Consider the following 5,858-nt stretch of genomic DNA (forward strand, 5'->3'; position numbering starts at 1 on the left):
TAGCCACACAGAGGACTAATTGTGTATTTTCTGGAGCCTATTATCATTGGTGGTTGGTATTGTTTTCACCTTGTCAACCGGTCAGTCTGACTGTCTGCATGATCCTGGAGACAGCTACTGTACACAAATTTGGTTTGAACTATTATGACAGGTATTTATGTCCATCTGTGGATATACACTGTCAGTGAGACAGCATACAGGGAAGGTACAGTAAAAAACCTTAACTGGAATCAAAATGATGGAAGTCCAAAGATAGATGTGGGCCCCTCATTTAGTTTTGAGTAAAGGGACTTTACAGGGGCTTTAAAGTTAGATGAGCCAAGGTGACTATTGCCCCTGTCCAATTTACTCTCTGGTCACAAAGTCTTCTGCAGATTTAATGGCTTGGTAAGACCCTGCATGATGTTTCTATGTGTTCTGAATGAGCATTTTCCTCAATGGGTGGAGTCTGAAACTCATTGCCGCTGCAGATGGTGCATCGCAAGATGCTCCCTGACATTCAGACATGACAGGGCATAAACAATGCCAATTTTTCAGACAAACTTCACTGCTCAGAAGGATCTCCTTCCACTAAACTTAATGCCAGCTCCCACACCCGCGGTCTTATTCATCCAAAACCAAAAATAACAACCCAAAGTCCAAACACTGTTCTCACTGTAGCTTCCTGGCACAGACTCCATCTGGCTGGCCTTTCCCTACAGCCAGTATCAGTGTGATGCGCCAAAGCGACAACTGCACGCCACGCAGATCTTGCCTCGCCCTGCCTCTTCTCTCCTCTGTGGCTAGTTAGCCCGTTAGCGCTTTCAGCTGTCTGTTGGTCGGTCTGTCTGTACTCTGCTGGGCTTCTCCAATCAGAGGCCTTAGCCCGTGCAGCCCCTAATCCAACTACGGGCTTTACCCCACCAGCTCAGTGTAATCACACAGCTAATTCACAGGCGGACGGGAGGAAGGCAATCCGTGACGGACGTTTTTTGTGCAACTAAGAATGAGCTCCCCGGTGACCAGGGGAGGTGGCGGAGTGGGAGACTGTCAATGAAGAGCCGTGAAAAGATGGCTCCAAAAAGGCGAGATGCGAGGGGAATAGATGAATAGGAGAAATGGGCTCTGAGATAGAAGTACGAAATAAGGAAAATATTTGGAGTGAATAAAAAGGGACATGAATCTGTAGTAGTCTTTTGCCAAGAGAGTGTTGAAAGAACCATTGTGAGTTGGAACAGTCTATATTACTCAATAAAGGCTTTGATGAAAGGCGAGGCTCTGTATTAATTTGGATAAGAAACCTTTGCCTCCGTGCCCCTTTTCTCTCTCGGCTCCCATCCACGACACCTCTGTGGTTTAAAGCAGTGTTCGGTTTCAGTTCAGCAAGCCAAGTCATTACATTTCTACATGTCGCACCTTTCAGTGGGGGAATTAACTAGTGCTGTTATTTCTTCATTCCCTGCACGCCAGAAGTACAAAAAGAGAGCGAGAGAGAGAAAAAAAAGGTGTTGATATTTTGACATTGTCACTTCATGCTCACTTGCATGCATGCCCACACTGTGTGGATGTACTGTATGCCCTCTGCATGTCCTCTCCACAGAACAGCCTTCTCATTGCTAATTTCAGATGAGCTCGGGAGGTGCGAGGATTGTAGCTTGGCTGTCTGCCTGATTTTACTGTTGACATCTCAGTAACAAAGGAGTGGATTTCTCTTACATTTTATAGTGTGACAGACGGCACAGATTTTGTAACTATAGCTAAAACGAACAAAAGAACAGAAATAAAAACATTAAATTGCAACATTCAGCTAGTGTAGACATAACCATGGTACTATATGGTGACTATGAAAAACCAAATGGATAACTGCACATGGTTTGTTTCTTGACAGTCTGGCATTTTCCCCTCAAAAGCTTGATACACATAGAATCTCTACCAAATCCACGAGTGTTTAAAAAGAGAAATATTGATGGCAAATGATTGTGATAGCAGGAAGTAAAATCTGATTAGGACTTCAGCCCATTTGAAAATGACTGAAAAGGCCAGTGCTTTGTGGTGTTGGTGCCTTTAAGAAAAAACTTTAATGAATTATATTTAATAAATTATATTTAATTAATAATATAGCTTACTGTGTGGTTAACTGAGCAGCCCGTCTAAGAAGTTTTTGGAGGAGTGAAATTTAACCATTTAACAGTTTTTTTGCTTATTAGCATTAATTAGGAGGTGTCTGCATCTGTGTCGTGCACCAATATAGTCGGTGGATACACTTTGTTAACAAAGTAGCTAGTAGCTAGTATTGTTATTTTGACTCCAAACACCAAGGCAACAGTACTAAGGTAGAAGTTTCAAGATAAGACACTGCAGACCATTGAGATGGCAAGAAATACATGGATACTCCCATCATTTTATGTCTTAGATCAATCCAAGGGACAGCATCACATAACTTTACATTATTTAATGGCTATTGCTCACATCAAATGCGCCATGTGTCTTGTTTTGTTTCTCAGTCATCCATTTAATATTTCCCAGCTTGAGAAACAGTTGTTGGCCTACATTTATGGATAACTTTGGGGTTTTGTGGTTTCTATGGTAGTTACTCAATAGTGTCAGTTGTTCTGTTTGCACTGATTGGTGGAGAGCTGCTAGAAATAGGTGGGGCTGAATTTTTGCTATGTCCTTACCTGCCTGGATATATCAGACTTGGAAATGAGGTGGGTGCAAGCTGCCAGGTGAAGCTTAGGCAGGTAATCTGTGCTCATTAGTGGCACCCAAAAGTGGTTTTGACTCTTAATTTGGTCGACCAAAGTAGAGCCTGGAGGGGCAAACACAGGCAGTGAGAGTGATATTTTCACTAATGGGTTGAGTAGGTTCAGATAAACTGACACTTTTATGATATCAGCATGTGCGTGACATCTGCATTTCTGTTCATGTAGGTAATTCTACTAAACAGTATGGAAAACCTATAAAACACTTTTGTTGTTATGAAGGCTTTGATATTTGTATTCATAATTAACCCTCAGAACTAAGAACAGAGCCAAGCCATAAACATTACATTCCATAGAAATGGAATGTAATGTTTATGTTACTGGGTTTGTGTCAGTGTGTGCTGTGTGTGAAAGGTAAAAAGATTCATGTAGGCTGTAACACAGTTGAAATCAAAACAAACATTAGAAATAAAAGCACAAAAGTATGACTGCAAAAGATTGAACATGCATGCATGGCAGAACGGAAAGAAAAACGATGCTCATAAACAGGTCCGTTAGATAGAAAACGCTTTTAAAAGTCTTTATTAATGAGGCTACACAATTCAATATATCACATATTTATAAATGTTATTTTGACCAGGTAAGTCTGATAAGATATAATGGAAGAAGATTGTGTCTCTATGCTGATGATAGGAGAACTAGAATTACTTGTAAGGTGTGGTACATGGACTGCATAGCTTACTGTAATACACACGCTAAGCTTTTGTTTCTTTGTTCACCAACTCTTCCTACACAATCAGGGATTGAGAAACCAGACCTGTCACACATAAACATCCTGAGTGTATACACCACCCCTACTTTTCTCAATGTGATCCAAGTACATTCACGTGAAAACGAAAGTTTTCAAAGGACTCTATGCAGTCCTCTGTAATTTACTTTTATAGGATTTAAAAGGCTAGGCACCCCTTTACTGTCTTGAGAAATGTTTGCTGGCCTTGACATCGTGTGTGTTAGCACAATATCAAGGAGGAAAGTGTTCAGCAATGATCACAAAGAAAAATGGCTATTTCCCTTCAAATCTGTGAGTTGTAAAGCCATTTCCAAACAATATTAAGCCATTAAGCCATTCAGCAGTTACATTAGTCGCAAGTGAAAAACATTCACTAACAGTCTTACAAGGAGTAGACATTTCAGCAAATTCACCTCAAGAGCAGGCTGGGCATTGCTTAATTGTTAAAAAAAGAAGCCGTACCTGGGGCACTACAGGCCTCGGCTGGCATGTTGTGACACTACAATTAAGGAAAACACTCAACAAGTATGACTTGTTTGGAAGATTTTCCAGCAACCCTTCCGAACTGGAACAATGTCCTTAGATAAGGGCCAAAGTGGAGATGTTTGAAGATTTTGCACGGTGTTGTGTTTGATGAAGTTGTGGCACCGTGCAATATGCACAAACCACAGCATATCAACAGATACATCTCATACCAACTGTTAAACACGTTGGTGGAGGTGTGAGAATTTGGGGCTTCTTTGGCAGCAACACAACCAGAGCACCTTACTGTCATCAAATCCTCTATATTCCAAAGTATTCTAGAGTCAAATGTGAGGCTATCTGTCTGACCGCTAGTTTGGGTGAAATTGGACCGTGCAAAAGGACAATGATCCCAAGCACAGCAGTAAATCTACCATAGAACAGCCGAAAGAGAAAAGAATCAAAGAGTTGCAGTAGCTCAGCCAAAGTGTAGACCTCAAATCGATTGAAATGCTGTGGCGAGACCTCACGAAAGCTTTGCATAAATAATTGCCTGCACACTGAAGCACAGAGTCCTGTGAAAACGGTGCTACAGTATGGGTATGTATTTGTTAAACCAAATGAACATAGTCACTGTGACTATGTGACCTGTTTATGGACAACCAATACTTAAGTTATAGATTTTGGCAATGGCTATCTAGTTTTCTTGGAGGACAAACGGACCATTTTTGGAGAAAGACAAAAGACTATTACGCTAGCCCTGAGTACCAACCTAGCACCTACATAGCTTGGTTGGGAATCTGCATTTATTGATTGTTTAGATGCAGAGATACCTACTTTTTAGTGGTACATAACATCCAAATGCACCCTAGATGATTACTAGAACATTCATTTAGAGAGTGTGGGACATTTACTAAACCGTGCCTCATTATAGCATGTAGCACAGTTTGAAGTCTTATTCTGAACCTTCGAGTTTAGGTGTTGGCCATCAACATCTTGTTTTTCGCATGTCAGATGTGACTATATTCACAAAGGTGGCTAAAACTAACAGCTAACTTGGTCAGCACAGCTTAGTTGAGATTTACCCATCACATTTATCTTTAGGTTTACACGTTCATGATGGCAGCACTTGTTGCAAAATCAGATCCTGTAACTGTGTTTGTGATTATTTTTCTCATTTGTATGATATATGAATTTTAATTATTAGAGCTTTTTTGTTATTAGTGCTGAGGAGACTTAAAAAACAAATTTGAATTTATTACTTCTTAAGTTGGGGGGAGGGATCACGTATTTCAGTGTTTTACTTGCGTGTCAACAAATTTATAGACACAGATTGTTACAAAAATATTAGGCAAGCATGCTATTATGATGCAGTTATGCACTTTCTGAAATGTACTGGTGTCAGGAATCAGCAATTCACTATTATCCCTTCCATGTTAGTATTTAAATATACTTGAGGTGGAGTGCAGGTGAAAGGCACAAAATCAAAAACTGAGAAAGAGAAACTCTCTGTGGCTTTAAACCGGTGATCAGGTGCTGATGCATTTCATGTCCCCCCTACAACCTCCCACCCACAGACACACAAACACATAAGGAAGTAGAAAAGGAGGGGAGGTGAGGGGTGAGGGTGTGAGGGTGGGGGGGTCAAACCACCAGAGGAAGATGTTGCTCCAGAAGCCTTTATTAACTCTACTGACAACTCCTGCTTTTAACCGCAGCTAGGTAATGTCACACATAGTAAGAAACAGACGCACACTAAAACCCACACTCACACACACACACACACACATTCAGAAGCAAGCATCCTGCCACCAAACTGGACAGCAACCAAGACTGTTGGTAGCACCTGCATTTTTGTTAAATGTTCCCTCTTATTCAGCTGTAGCATCCCTCTCCAAAATAGCTGTGAGCCCCCAGAACGCGTA

This window comes from Aulonocara stuartgranti (genome assembly GCF_965226115.1).
Source record: "Aulonocara stuartgranti genome assembly, chromosome: 17".
In the NCBI taxonomy this organism is placed as follows: domain Eukaryota; kingdom Metazoa; phylum Chordata; class Actinopteri; order Cichliformes; family Cichlidae; genus Aulonocara; species Aulonocara stuartgranti.